At 56.5% G+C, this 15,449-nt stretch overlaps 1 long non-coding RNA gene across 1 annotated transcript; it reads right to left on the bottom strand.

The window, feature by feature from the left end:
- Positions 1–13,587: 13,587 nt before the first annotated feature.
- Positions 13,588–14,840, bottom strand: LOC134169051 (uncharacterized). The gene is made up of 3 exons (XR_009966742.1): positions 14,555–14,840; positions 14,317–14,496; positions 13,588–13,620 (listed from the first exon to the last, which is right to left on the bottom strand). It is a non-coding gene; the product is annotated as an uncharacterized LOC134169051 (long non-coding RNA).
- Between the last annotated feature and the right edge of the window lie 609 nt (positions 14,841–15,449).

The raw sequence follows: 15,449 nt of genomic DNA, 5'->3' as shown, positions 1-15,449 counted from the left end.
GAGGGGGGAGCTGCTAACCAGGAACCTGACAGCCCCGAACACCCAGGAATCAGCCTCAAAATCAGGAATCCTCCCTCCGCTGTCAATGCTCTGGAGCCTTCCCTGCTCCTGGAGACAACGTGCCCCTTCCCCTCCTCCCCATGCACCCCATGTCACCTCCATCCCTTTGCCCCAGTGGGTCCCTGCAGTGGCGTTGCCATCCCGGCTGTGGATACAGCACCCCTGAGCCCCTCTGCACCCGCTTGTGCTTTGCATGCGTGTTGTCACCTATAAACACAAGCCTTGCACGCGCACTCTTGCACCCTGCATGCCTGCACACCTTGCACAGCTCTCACACCTTGAACACCCGCCTGCTCTGTGCATGCACTCACACCTTGCACAGCACTCACACCTTGCATGCCTTGCACACTTCCCCCTCCCACCGTCCTACACATGCCCTACCTGTGTGCTCCTGCCATCCTCCTTGAAGCAGCATAAATAAGTATATATCTGTATATGTATGTAAAGGTGGTGCTATATATAGCATAGAAGATGTTATCACTGCGTGGCAGGTCCCTCTGTGCCTGACAGATTTCACTTATGCATTTAAGGTGCCTCGGTAATTCCGGCAGGATTTGAGCGGGTGTCCCTTGGAGCGGGGCCCACGTGTGTCCTCATGGAGCTCAGGACAGCCCCTGGGAGCCCAGCTTCCTTGAGGAGCCAGGGAAGGGCTGTCCCCAGGGGCACAGCTGGCACTGCGGGTGTCTCCTTGTGGGGATCCTGGGGGGGGACCTTTGTGTAGCACACAGCTGCCTCCTCACCTTCAGATGCTCTGCACGTGCACGCCTGCCCCAGACACACTTGCAGCACATGCACTCTCACTTGCACGAGCACTGCCACCCTGCTCACACTCATCCCTGCACGAGCACTGCCACCCTGCTCACACACATCCCTGCATGAGCACTGCCACCCTGCTCACACTCATCCCTGCACGAGCACTGCCACCCTGCTCACACTCACCCCTGCATGAGCACTCCTCATGCTCATGACCTGCATTGAGCACTGCCACCCTGCTCACACTCACCCCCTGCATGAGCACTGCCACCCTGCTCACACTCACCCCCTGCACGAGCACTGCCACCCTGCTCACACTCACCCCTGCATGAGCACTGCCACCCTGCTCACATTCATCCCTGCATGAGCACTGCCACCCTGCTCACACTCACCCCCTGCACGAGCACTGCCACCCTGCTCACACTCACCCCTGCATGAGCACTGCCACCCTACTCACACTCATCCCTGCACGAGCACTGCCACCCTGCTCACACTCACCCCCTGCATGAGCACTCCTCATGCTCATGCCCTGCATTGAGCACTGCCACCCTGCTCACACTCATCCCTGCACACTCTTTCTCTGCTCATACTCACCCTTGCACAAGTGTTCCCACCCTGTTCACACTCACTGTGTGCACCTCCTCGGGCCCTGCATGCCTTGTACACTTACACCTTGCACACCCATTCAGCTCTCAGGTGTGCACTCATGGCCTGTGTGTTCGCTCACACCCCCCCTGTACTTCCACACCTTGCTCATGTGCTCAGCTACCACACATCTGCTCATGCCCATGTGCTGTCCCCTCATGCTCCTCCTGGTGCCTTGCACACCTTCATGTTCAGAGGTGCCTCCCTGTCACAGCCACACTTCAACAGCCCCCAGACATGCCTCTTCCCATCCCCGCAGCTCCAGGAGCATCTCACCCCTTCCTGCCCTCCCAGACCCCAAACCTTGCTCATGACCCCCACTCATGGGAGTATGTGGCAGACCTGGGCATGTCAACTCACCCTCTGCATCCCTGCAGACATCTGTCCCCATTCCCTCCTTCCCACTCTGCTCATCCCCCATCCATCCCTCTGTTCGCCCATCCATCCATCCATCCATCCATCCATCCATCCATCCATCCATCCATCCATCCATCCGTCATCCACCCTTCCATCCACCTGTCCGTCCATCCGACTGCCACCTTCTTGCGCTCAGTGCCAGGCACCCTTTTCCTCCCTCTTTATCTCTAGCTCCCAGCTGCTTCTCGCCCCTCCCCTCCTCCGCTGCTTCCATCCCTCCTTCTCCCCATCCCTCGCTCCCACATCCTCCTGCCGCTGTTATCACTCTTTTGCATGCATCGTCCTCCCTCCCTCCTTCCTTCCCTCCCTCCCTCTTTCTGCTCATCCATTCACCCTTCTTTCACTTCCCTTCTTCTTCTTCTTCACATCCATCGGTCATTCCTTGAATCCCCAGATCTTTTTCACCCCCATTACTTATCCCCTTCACCCCCAAATCTTTCACCCCCATCACTCATCCCCTCCATCCCAAGATCTCTTTCCTTCCCATCCCTCTCTCCCTTTCTTGGCCTCGTGGCCACCACCCCTCCTGGCCACACGTGTCCCCGATGTCCCCCGGCTCACGTGCCCCTCGGTGTCCTGCCGTGCCCCGTTTCCACCCCACTGCTGCAGCCTTTCAAGTTTCAATCAGCGCTGGCTGGGAGAGGCGGGGAAGATGCGCCTCCCGCTCCCAGCCCCGCGACGCCGCGCTGCCACTCTGAGTGCTCCCGCCTTATAAATTTTACATTATTACCCTCTTTAAAGTATATAAAATAACTATTCATAAATTATTGAGGGGAAGTTTAAAATACTACAAATGTTTATAAATGTTTATCAAGAGGTCTTCAGCAGCGAGAGAGCGGAGCCGCAGTGACTTCCCCATGGCTGGCAGGAGCATGGCAGCCACCCTACCCCTGCCCATGGGGGGATTTCTATGGGACCACCATCAAGAGATCAGCACCTGCTCCCACAGCCTCTTTAATCCGTGTCCCCGTGGATGGGGAGGAACAAATTGTCATCCATGTGCTCCCTCCTTCTGCCAGCGGCACTGTGTTCTTGGGCAGCCCTGGCTTTTCCCATTGCTTGTGGCTGTGTGACCCCACTCTGGGTCTGCCAGTGGGCAAGGGCCAGTGCCCCACTAGGGACATGTCCTGCCTCACTGGGGACATGCTCTGTCCAGCTTGGGGATGTGTTCTGTCCCCAGCCCAATGCCCACTGTGTGCCCAGGTCACAGGCTGGATCAGGGTACCCAACAAGGGACTGAGCGGTGGGTGCACACACAGAGATGTTGGTACATGTGTGGACACTTGTGTACATGCAGTGCCAGCTGGATCAGCTTTGGTGCAACTGCCCAGAGCTGATGAATCCACACTGCTGGAGCCTCACAGTGCCATGGGAGCAGTGGCAGAATGGCACTGAGCCATGCCAGGATTCTGGTGACAGGCAGGGTGAGTGTGGGATGCGCTGAGCAGGACCGGGCTAGGGCTGCCTGAGTTGTGTGGCAAACAGAGCATGGCCAGACACTGCCTTCTTCCCTGTGAGGGTGCTGAGGCGCTGGCACAGGGTGTCCAGAGAAGCTGTGGCTGCCCCATCCCTGGCAGTGTTCAAGGCCAGGTTGGACACAGGGGCTTGGAGCAAGCTGCTCTAGTGGAAGGTGTCCCTGCCCGTGGCAGGGGTTGGAGCTGGAGGAGCTTTAAGGTCCCTTCCAACACAAAACATTCCAGGATTCTATGATTCATCATGTGCCAGGATGGGGCTTGGCATTGACACACACACGTGGTGCCTCCCCAGCAAGCACAGCACCTCCGAGGCTGGGCAGCCTGCATGGCATGGCATAGCATGGCGCAGCCCTTCAGGTATGGTACTGCCAAGCCTGGCCAGACCACTTGGCACAGCACAGCATGGCACAGCACAGCATGGCACAGCACAGCATGGCACAGTACTACAGGGATGGCAGTGCTGAGTCTGGGCAGTGTGCTTGGCTTGGCACAGCGTGTCAGGGCATGGCACAACACATCCCTGCAGGGAAGGCCCTGTTGAGCCCAGAGAGCTGGCATGGCACAGCCCTAGCACAGCCCTGTTGCAGCCTTGGCATGCTGGCTGGCACTGCACAGCCCCAGCACCGTGATCCTGCACACTTCTGCTCCTCAAGGAGCTCCAGGAGCTTGCCCACAGTGAAGTGTCACTTCCAGCTGGATACAGTGCTGGAGGTGGCCTCTGCCAAACCAGTTATCCAAGGGAAGCCCAGTGACTGGGACAGCCACATCCCTGCGCAGGACACGATGCAATGTGCACACTGCAGAACACGAACACAACCAAGGCTGCTAGAGCCTTCCTTCGAGTCTGGCACCGTAGGAAGCTCAGCACAGCCTGGTGACCGTGCCACCATGATGGGAGCTGTGCCCACCGCAGGGTGGCAAAGGAACTCTGCTGTAACCCTGGTGAGTGGGTCTGCCAAGTGTGTGCAAGTCGTGTGTGGATGCTCGGTGATCCTGTAGCTTCCAACAAGAGCTGCCTGCAGGGATTGTGTTTAAAGTGCTGGCTGATTGGGGTAATCATGGGAGCACGGAGTGCATTAGCTGTGAAGGTTTATAAAGGGAAATTAAAATAAAATTGGATGTGACAGAAAAGTACATGGAAAATTAGTATAAGAATATGAATATTTATGGCTGTGGGAGCACGCACTGGGAAAGTGCTCCTCTGTGCTCCCTGACACCCCCGGCCCTGGGTCTCAGGCTGGTTCCATGTGCAGCACTCGGCTGTGGGGCCAGGTGGTGGGACTGGACATGCTGCAGTGGGCACACCACCCCCGTGTCACCACCCACTTGCCTTCAGGGTGACTTTGGGGCTGATGGAGTCTGTGTCACCCCCTCACATCCCTGGGGGTGCCAACAGAGCTGGTGGTGGCCCTGGTGCAGGGCCACATCAGTCCTTCCACTGCTGTGATGGCACAATGGCACGGGGACAAGTTGGAGCAAGCTGCTCTAGTGGAAGGTGTCCCTGCCCGTGACAGGGGCTGGAACTGGATGAGCTTTACGTTCCCTTCCAACCTAAACCATTCCATGATTCTATGAGAGGCACAGCTCAAGAGCATTGCTGGTGGCAGAGAGGAAGGGGTTGGCACCGTGCAGTGCTGGCACACGCTGAGGCTGCTCATGCAAGAATGAGGGCACTAGGACATGGCTGAGGCTTGCCAGGATGGCAGGGCACAGCGCTCCTCCTGCCCGCTGGGACTGTGCCCACCAGGATGAGCTCTGGCAGGGATGCACCGGCAGCAGCGTGTTAAAGATGCCACCACCCTGCTGGGGACCACAAGCTTCCCCCCAGCTCTCCCACTGCAGGGGGCTGTACACAGCATCCCTGCCTGCCCTGCCTGGGCCCGGCGCTGGACTCAGGAGCAGCCGTCCCCCTGTCCCCTCCCGCTGTCACACTTAGAAGCCATTAAAATAATTGAATGCTTTAAATATTCAGCGCTCGGCTTAAATATTCATCAGCAAAGTTATTCTGATTGCTAAACTGCATCAGCCAGGCTGGGGAACGGTTCCTCTTCACAGAGCATCCCCCACCCTGCGCACAGCCCTGCACGCCATGACCCGCACGTGGGCTTCTACATACACATGAATGTACACACGTGTATGCACCCATGTGCATGTATGCACACATGTATGTGCTGCACCTCTGCACAGACATGCTTATGCATGCACACAGGAAGAAGGATGCATGCACACACACCCCCAGAGCGGGTGGCTGTGGGTACTGGGAGCGTTGGGGGCACTGGAAGCACATTTAGGTGGCTGTAGGAAGCACATTTAGGGTGGTTTGTACCTCCTCTTAGCTGTGCCCTCCTGCAGAGGATGGGGGGAGGCTCCCAGCCTATCCCTGCCCATCCTGGCACCTGCAGCCTATATCCCACTCCAGGACCACTCTAGGGTTGGTCCCAGCATCCCAATATCTGCATCACCCAGGCTCCTGACATGATCCAGGGCACGGCAGCACTCACCTCTACCGAAAACGTGTGAAACCTGCTGTGTGATGTGCGCACAGTGCTGGTCCTTGAGCTTGTGCTTGCATTATTTACCTGTTTCTCCAAGGGGGAAGGACAGATTAAAGACTGAATCATAACAAAATATTAGTGAAAGTGTGTCTGAAGCTGAGCTCATTGCCTGGGAAGGTTTTGCTTTGAATCCCCCTTGCCCACTCTGGTACCCCATGGGTACCCCAGCCCTCACTGTGCTGCCAAGCCGTGGCATGCTGGGGACAGGCAGCAGAGAGGTGCCTTTGAACACAAAAGGAGGGTTTGTTCTCATCTCTGTAGGGATGATCCACCCAGCTGGGCCTGTCAATAGCCCCAGCTTTATTCTTCCTATGTGCCCGCTGCATAATCCCATCCTTCAGGCTGGCTCCTGCTGGTGATGCTCTTGGCCAGTGCTGCAGATGTGACACCACACATCACTTGCAGGGTGATGTGCCCAGTCTTGGCCATCCCACCGTGCCCTTGCCACTGCAATACACCCCTTTACCCCCTGCTGTGTATTTTCTGGGCTCCCAAATACTGACCAGGATGGCCTGAAGCGGGGTGCGAAGGAGAAGACCATAAATGGAGCATTCCCTCCAAAGCTGGGGGTCAAAGTGGGATTGGATGGGAACCCCAAGAGGGGTAAGAGTTCTGCACTGCACCGGGGCTCTCAAGCTCCTCTCATCTTCTGCTGAGCTTGACAGCACTCTGGTATAATCTCCTATTAGGAAACAAAAGATCATCACTCGACACCTTTGTTCCTGGAACAGAGCAACTCAGCTAAAAGAGCAAGAGGAGGAGAATCAAGAGCTGATATAACCCATGGCTGGGAGGAAAGGATGCCCTGTAAAGAGGAAAATAACCTGCCAGTGGCAGGAAAAAACAGAGCCAACTTGCTTTGAAAAGGATTTTCCTTCTTCACTGACATGCTCTGGGGTGCAGCAGCATCGTGGGAGCCTGTGGGGAGCCCGCACATCCCTTGCCAGGCAGGCACAGCGGTGCCTTCTCCACCTTCCCATCTGCAAAGAGTCCTGCAAGAGGCAAGATCCGAGGTTCATCACCTGCAGGAACCATGGAATGAGTCCATCCCATGGAGCCTCAGAGCCACCAGACCCTCCAGCAAAGGTCTGCAGCCGCCCATCACCCTTCCTGAGTGAGGCCAGCCAGCGGTGCTGCATCCACAGCCCTCTCCGTGAGTGTTGTCGGGTGATAAAGAGCTTTTGCCTTTCACACAGGACGCGTTTGCTCTCCGGCACTGGCTGCCAGGGTGGGTATTACACGTGGGTGCTGGTACACAAGAGCATTCCCATGTGCACATGGGTGCTGGCATGTGCAGGCGCGCGGAGAGGTGGAAGCAGCCCCGGCAAAGCCCTGCAAACAGCACTGATAAAATTGTTCCTCCAGTACCTAAAGCAGGCTTAGGTTTAAGCGATCTCACTCCAAAGACGGCTCCCGCATACATTTCGCAGGCTGGAGCTGCAGCTTTAATCCTTAGGAATCATGTGCTTTGCATTGCATTGCCATTCGGATTTGCATTGCCATTCAGATTTGAAGAGGGGGCTCGGTGCTCCCCATGAAGGGTGGCTGGACCCTGCCTGTGCCGTGGAGCCAAAAGCAGAGCCGGGCTGCCTGCTTCCCTGCACGGCTGCCGAGCACTGGGAAGAGCTGCTGGTTTATCTGATACGGTTTAATCAGCCCTATAATTAGATTAATTTGTTGATTTGATAGCAACCCATTTCTCGCTGTTAGATTTGTTTATGTGTTTTATGCGTCGCTTTGGCAATAAAATAGGAACTGAGAAGGTGGGAAAGTCCCTCTGTGTGCCCATGCTCTGCCCCTGCAGAGTGCCTGGGCTGGAGATGTGTGTCCTGGTGCTCTGTGGGCTCCTCATGTGGGGCAGGAATGGGCAGGGTGGACAGATGAACCTTGGGGGTACCAGTCTGCAGCAGTAAGGGTGCATCCCCATGGGGGTGACTGGGATAGGGATGGAGGTACCTGGGATGGGGATGGAGGTACCTGGGATGGGGATGGTCCCCATGGCAGGAGGCACCCCTGGTCTGGGGTCTGGGCTCAGGGGAAGGCTGCAGGAGTTAATTCACCACTGCCTTGGGTCTCTCACAAAAGCCAGCTCTGCTTGCTGAAATGGGTTGCGTTTTGTTTTGATGAATGGACACACAGCTGACCTGAACCTGCTGCACTGTTTCCTCCCTGTGTCGGTAGAGGAGGTCTGTCCAGTCCCATCCCATGCCTTTGTGCATCCTAAAGCAGCATCCTCTAAAAGGTTAAAAATAAACCACAAAAATTGATTGTTCAAGGGGAGTAGATGGGCTGCAGTGTGTGCTGTAAGACAGTTATAGACTGGTTTGGGTTGGAAGGGACCTTAAAGCTCATCCAGTTCCAGCCCCCTGCCATGGGCAGGGACACCTTCCACTAGAGCAGGTTGCTCCAAGCCCAGTCCAGCCTGGTCTGAACATCAACCGAGGTGATTGTCAGCATCACTGCCAGACAGGGGCTGCCTGCTCCCTGGTACAGCATCCCTTGCCACCAGCTCAGGGCCACCTCCATGACAGGTCAATCCTTCACCTTGCCGGCAGCCAATGTGGCATCCAGGCTGGAGTCACCATCCTAAAGGGAACAGGTTGAATAATTCACGTTGGCAATAATGATGGCAGGTATGGTAAGGCAGGCAGGGGAAGGCAGGCAGGGGAAGGCAGGCAAGGGAAGGCAGGCAGGGGAGACATGGAGCGAGCGTGAGGGGTTGCTGGAGAAGCCAGTTGCGAGGAGCTCTTTGATGGGCAGCTCCTTTGATCAGAGATGTGAATCTAGCCCTCACGTTCTCCCCGTGTGAGCCTGCTGCCTAATTACCAAATGGCAGGGCTGCCTGGAGTCCTCGGCATGTTGCTGTAATAGATTTCACCACGTCCAGCCTGGAGAAGGACATCGATCCTGCCGCAGCCGCAGCCTCGTGCTAAACATTGCGTCCCATCGATTTTCCTTTGCTTTTGCTTTTTTTCCCTTTTCCCTTCTTTCTCTTTTAAAGAAAAAAAAAAGAATATTCTTTATTTTCATTAAATCATTAATCAGGGAGAAATCTACATTTTTATCATTTCTATGGCTGGAGAGGAAGAGAGGAAAGTTATATTGCCATAGAAACCGTTCCCTACCATTCTCAGCCTCGGAGCAGTCCCTCTTGTGCTGTCTCTTGTCAAAAGGCGTAATTGTTGCTCCTGATCTTCACTGCTCAATTAGCAGTGATGTCTCCCTTCAAGTTAATTGCTGGAGATGGGAGGAAGTAGGACAAATGTAACCTTTTAGATGAAAAGATCTCTCTCCCCCTTCTTCCCCCCCCCCCCCCCCCTCGCTTGTGTGCACTCAGGGCCTCTCTGCAGCAAGATACGGTGTGGGGGAGCCCCCAGTGGGACAGGAGTCACGACATGCTCCATCACTCCCACACAGCACCAGGCTGGGGACCCTTCCCCATCTTCCTCATCCTTTTATCCATGGAAGAACCCCCTTTATATCCCTCCTCGGTTTCTTCAACCTCTTGCATCAGCATCACCGCCAGCTCAGCCTCTCCCTGGTCACCTCCATGCTGCTGGTGTCACATCTCCTGGTGCTGGGGCAACCCTCATGGATGCTCTGGGGTTGCTCGCATGGGCTGGTCCCATGCTGCAGCAGCAACAGCGCTCAATGGGTTCACAGGGATGGGGTGGTTTTGGCCCAGGAGCAGAGGGACCCCTGCACGTGCCCAGAATGAAAAGCTGGTGACACAACAGGGCTGAGCGCTGGGATACAGATGGGAAAAGAAGTGTGAGGCTTTTTTCCTGCAGAACTAAACCCCAGAACAGCAGCACAGCTCACAAACGTGTCTGAGGGGAGCAGGGACCCTTGTGGGAGGAGAGCTCAGAAATGGTGATGGGGCAGGGGGCTCGGCCTTGAGGAAAGCCGGACAAGCCAAACAATATGTTAAGGAGAAGAGAAATGTGGCAGCTGCCCGTACTATTGTCAACCAAAGAAGAGCTCTTAAACAATGACTGGAGTGTTCGGAAGACACAAATCACCCTAACCAGGCACATGTGTAGAGCACAGACACACGCGGTGATGCCAAGCATGCACAGCAGACTGGATGGGCAGCAGCAGCAGTGAGGATGGGCACCAGGGATCACCCCAAAGGGACGACAAGACAGCCTGGCCAAGCCTGCAGCACAGGACCCCCTCCCCATGGAGCAGCCAATGGAACAAATGAGCTCCTGAATCTCAGGGCGGTGGTGAAGGGAATGTGGCAGCTGGTGAGCAGCGGTAGATGGAGGGTGCCAGGGCATCCAAAGAGCTGTCTCACAGGCAGGAGCTGGATGCAAGGAAAGAGGCTGTCACCACCCATGGAGGACACTGGGGCAAGGGGACACTCTCCAAGTATTCTCTAGGGAGGAACCCATGTCACTTCCAGCTCTTACGCACAGCTGAGAGACCCCCACCTCCTTCAGCAAGCCCAGGACAGCAGCAGACCAAGCTAAACCCCACTCACTATAACCAGCCCTCATTCAAAGCAAAACCTTGCAGCTGCTTAGCAAACCACTTGCAAGAGGACCCTGCTGAGGGGCAGATGGATACACTGCTCATCCCTGCTCCTGCTCTTGGGGTTGCCTCAGGCTGGTCCCTAGTTGGGTAGACCTGATGGACAGCAAAATGGTTGGGAGAGAGGTGTGATGGAAGTCATGAAGCAAGGGCAGCTCTTACCTCAAGATGATGGCAGGGAACATGGGCAGTGCTGCTCACACCTTGAGCAGGGGCAAGCGATGCTGGCAGCCCACAGAGCAGTGGTCCTGACCATGCCCCTCTGGCTGATCTTCTCCATTCTGCCAAGTCAGACAGTAATTACTGACTTTCATCTCACGGCGTGGGGATTGGGGCAGCCAATCTCAGGAAGCCAGAACTAGGTTATCCTCCCGCTCCCGTCACTCGCAAGATGCATTGCTGAGCACATCCACCCTCAGCCCCTGCGCAGTGGCAATCTCTACCTCACCCGCCCAAGGCCACTGCGTCTCTACCTGGCTGCTGCTGGGCTGAGCTCCAGCACCATGTGCCCTGGTTCCTTGTGAGCTTGGTTTGCAGGTCTGAGACAAGGACCCACCCCACCATTGTGCATCAGAATCACAGAATTAGGGTTAGAAGAGACCCTTGGAGATCATCTAGTCCAATCCCCCCACCAAGGAGGGGTGTGAATGCTGTCCTGGCCATGCATATGCACCTTCTATGATGCCTGCCATGCTCCTTCTGTAGAGCTCTGGGAAGTCTTTAAGCCAAGTGAGGCTGAAAAGAAGCATTGTGGGGGGCTGAGCACATGGAGGAACAACTTGAGGATGCTTCCCTGTGTGGATGAGCACTTCCCTGGCCCCTTGGCTCCGGAAGGCACAGAAGAACAATTGCCAAGCTGGAGGCTCAGCTCCCGCTTCCCTTCCGCTGGAGGCAAACAAGCCCTTAACATTTAAGCAAGTGCCTGTGCTTGTGGAGGCATGCGGGGAGCCGAGTGCTCACTTCAGAGCACCTCGTGACTCAGGTCAGGAGGAGGATGATGGGGAGGAGAGTACCCAAAGGCCGCTTCACTGCTGGATGTGAGGGCGTCCATCACCCTGGCACCTGGGCCCCGCTATTAAAGCTCCCCCTGAGCGTTGCACGTATGTCAGGTTTACATTTGATTTCCCCTGCGCCAGGTAAGGAGGGGCCAGCAGGCTTGGAGAGGGATCACACGTGGCAGCTTTTAATAGCAACCCGCCCGCCTGTCACTGGCTCCTCATCATTCCTCTTGAAACGGTTGCTAATTACCAACAAGCTGGTGTTTGCGCTCCGGGTGTGACATTCCCCTCGGCCCCCCTCCTCCTGCTCTGCACCCAAGCTGTTGCAAGCAACACGGGGGGCTTTGGGGAATGTGGGACTTGCTCCAGAAGGGTTGTAAGGACCTGGTTCCTTCTGGAGATGGACCCAAGTGTGGGTGGAAAATGGCTGTCTTCTGTTTTCTCCTCCCTTCCCATTTTCAGGGAGGGACGGATCCTCTGGAAGTGTTAAACCTGAGGAGTCAGGGCTTTGGGACCACACAAGCCATCCCCTCCCAGCCTGGTGATGCTCTGCTGGACCAGGACACCAGTGCCAGCAGCTCTGCCTGGGCAAGATGTGCACCCCTGTGCCAAGTCATTCTGCCCCATGCATTGCCTCTTTAGACCCTTGCCATGGGTCATGCCCAAGCTCCCTGGGACACCAAGACTTAGGTGGTGGCAATGTCAACAGCTTTTGTCTCCCAGCTGCTTCCTGGGGACGTGCCATCATTTTCTCCCGTGCTTGGAAAGGTTGGGGAATGGCCAGGGATGGGATGTGATGGGGATCTGCTGTCAGTGATGCTCTGCAGGGACTGAGAGTGCCAGTCCTCAGGGGCTCTCATCCCATCGGACACCTTCACCCCTCACCCTGTGTTTGGGATCCCTCCTGGGGCAGCATGAGCCATTGGTGCGGGAAGCCAGGATTGGGGAAGGGGCTTCACCCCAAGAACCTTCACCCCACTGTTACTCAAGCACTGGGTCTGCCCCATGCCAGCCGCCCCCCCTCCTACCACGGCCGTGAGCGCTCCAGCATCACCTCATTGCATGCAGTGCCCAGCGAGGGGCTGGAGGGGGCGATGTCTGCTGAGGTCAGTTCCAACCATTCCTAATGCAGGGATGCCACTTGGGACCCCCTTAAGGTGGGAGACCCCTGAAAAAGGTTCACCTGGTCCACACCACCCCCAGCAGCTCCCTGCTCCCCTCCATGTCCCAGCTGCATACAGAACCCAATGGTTCTCCAGTGGGTTACTGCGCATGGAGTCTCAACGCTCACGAATGCTCCTTCTAGCCCAGTGCAATCTGCTTCCCTCCGGTACCGGAGATGCTGATGAGGTGGGAAAGGGGGGAAGCTATATGGGACATCCCCAGCTTTACCCTCCCACCTCCTGAACGTGGTTTCTGTGTTGGAAAGGGACCAAAGCAGGTGCTTTGCTGTCTGAGGAGCCCACCCAGCGCGGGGAGAGGCACCCCAAGGCACGCAGCTCCGGCTGCCACCCGGGTGAGTGACAGCTCCCAGCCCCCCGGCCCACCTCCCCCCTTGTCAATCCAACAGGGAATTATTTATCCTGACAATAGCAATTGTCTGCACGGGCCCTTCCCCCTCCCCAGCACCTACCCCGACAAAGGAAATCATCCTGATATGAAAGGGAAAATTAAATTACCCCAATAAAGACTTAGTGCAGCTTTAATGACATCACCAGACTCAGGCGCTAATTAGCTGAGTACAAAGGGAGCTAAATGTGAAAACGTGCATTTCTGTTCCCTCTTCTCCTGTCGGAGAGCTTCGGGAGCGGGAGCAGGCGCGGCAGGGGGAGATGCTCCCACCCGGCCCCGTGCCAGGCTGGCTGCTGCCTGCGATGCCCGGGGAAAGAGGTTCCCAAGGCTGGGAGGTGCATGGAGCAGATGGAGCCCGTTTGGATCCAAGCAGGGATCACTGCGGTGCCCACGCCTGCATCCTGCTCCCGGCCATACCTGGACTCTGCGCCGTGCCCCTGTGCCGGGGGCATGCAGCTGCATGGTGTGTGCCTTGCCTCTGGTCAGTGTCTGCATCTGTGCGCCTTGCATGTACTGAGCTGCACGGCTCACACCTCCCACAGTGAGTGTGCACTGCACACACACACACACACTACACTGCATACACACACTGTGCTGCACAGCTCACACCTCCCACATGAGCATGCACTGTGCACACACACTGCACTGCACTGCACACACACACACACATACTGCACTGCACTGCATACTGCATACACACACTGTGCTGCACGGCTCACACCTCCCACATGAGGATGCACTGCGCACACACACTGCACTGCACTGCACATACACACTGCACTGCACACACACACATACTGCACTGCGCTGCATACACACACTACACTGCATACACACACTGCGCTGCACGGCTCACACCTCCCACATGAGCATGCACTGCGCACACACACTGCACTGCAGAGCTCACACCTCCCACAGTGAGTGTGCACCACACATGCACACACTACACTGCATACACACACTGTGCTGCACTGCATACACACACTACACTGCAGAGCTCACACCTCCCACAGTGAGTGTGCCCTCCATACACACACACACACTGCACTGCATATACACACTGTGCTGCATGGCTCACACCTCCCACATGACCATGCACTGCGCACACACACTGCACTGCACATACACACATACTGCACTGCACTGCATACACAAACTGCACTGCAGAGCTCACACCTCCCACGAGTTTGCACTGTGCACACACACTACACTGCAGAGCTCACACCTCCCACATGAGAATGACCTGCATACACTGCACTGCAGAAACCACAGTTTTGCAGTGAGTGTGCACTGCACAGCTCACACTTCCCACCATGAGCATGACCTGCACATACACACTGCACTGCAGAAATCACAGTTTCACAGTGAGTGTGCACTGCACACACACACTTCACTGCACTGCACAGCCCATACCTCCCGCAATGAGCATGCACTGCACATGCCTCACTGCACTGAAGAGCTCACACCTCACATAGTGAGCATTCACTGGCACACAAACACCTCACTGCACTGCACAGCTCACACTTCCCACCATGAGCATGACCTGCACACACACACTGCACTGCAGAGCTCACACTTACACTGTGATTGTGCACTGCACATGCACACACCGCACTGCACAGCTCACGCCTCCCACAGTGAATGTGCACTGTGCACACCCTTCACATTGCAGTGCACACTCACAGCTCACTGCACGCACAGCACACTGCAGGGGTGCACACGCAGCACGTCACCCACCCCTCGCACTGCACGTGCAGCAAGGCCACATGCCATTCATCCTGTACCTGTCACACTTGTGCACCCCATCTCCCACACACCCTGCACATCCACACACCCCCCTGCACCCCCACTGCATCAACACACGCTTACACCACCTGCAGACACCTTGCACCAGGTACAATGCACAGCCCCTTGCCCGAGCTCCATGTCCTAGAATCATTCAATAGTTTGTGTTGGTCATCGGTGAGCATGTCCCTGACACCCAGGCCAGTGCCAGCACCTCCCTGGGAGCCCTGCTGAAGCCTAACACCCTCCTTCCTCCCCACACGCCATCAATGCATCATTCCTGTTTGCTTTGTGCAGGCTCGGCTGCCTCCCATGCAGGCAGCATGCACTGCTGTGTCCCCCATCACTGCAGACCCCAGCCCTGGCACTCCCCATCCTCCCGGCCATGGACTCACCGGTGCAGCGATGCCGGTGTTCTTCCAGTCCCATCTGAACAGCAACAGCACTGAGCTGCCGGTGGGTGCTGCCAGCACCACGGAGCTGATCAGCATCGGGGTGCCAGAGCTGGTGGGACCCACTTAGGGCCAGGGGGGCTCCTGCAACACCCCATAAGCTGTGAACCCTGGCCCTGGGGCTGCCCAGTGGGACCAGCACATGGGGGATAAGGGGGACAAGGGATAAAGGGAGGGGGGGCACCTTTGCATCCCTTAATT

This window comes from Pezoporus occidentalis, unplaced genomic scaffold (assembly GCF_034315485.1).
Source record: "Pezoporus occidentalis ecotype Australia unplaced genomic scaffold, CSIRO_AGI_Poc_V1 ctg33, whole genome shotgun sequence".
NCBI lineage: Eukaryota > Metazoa > Chordata > Aves > Psittaciformes > Psittacidae > Pezoporus > Pezoporus occidentalis.
Note: the sequence above shows the minus strand (reverse complement) of the source record. Positions and strands in the feature narration are given on the sequence as shown.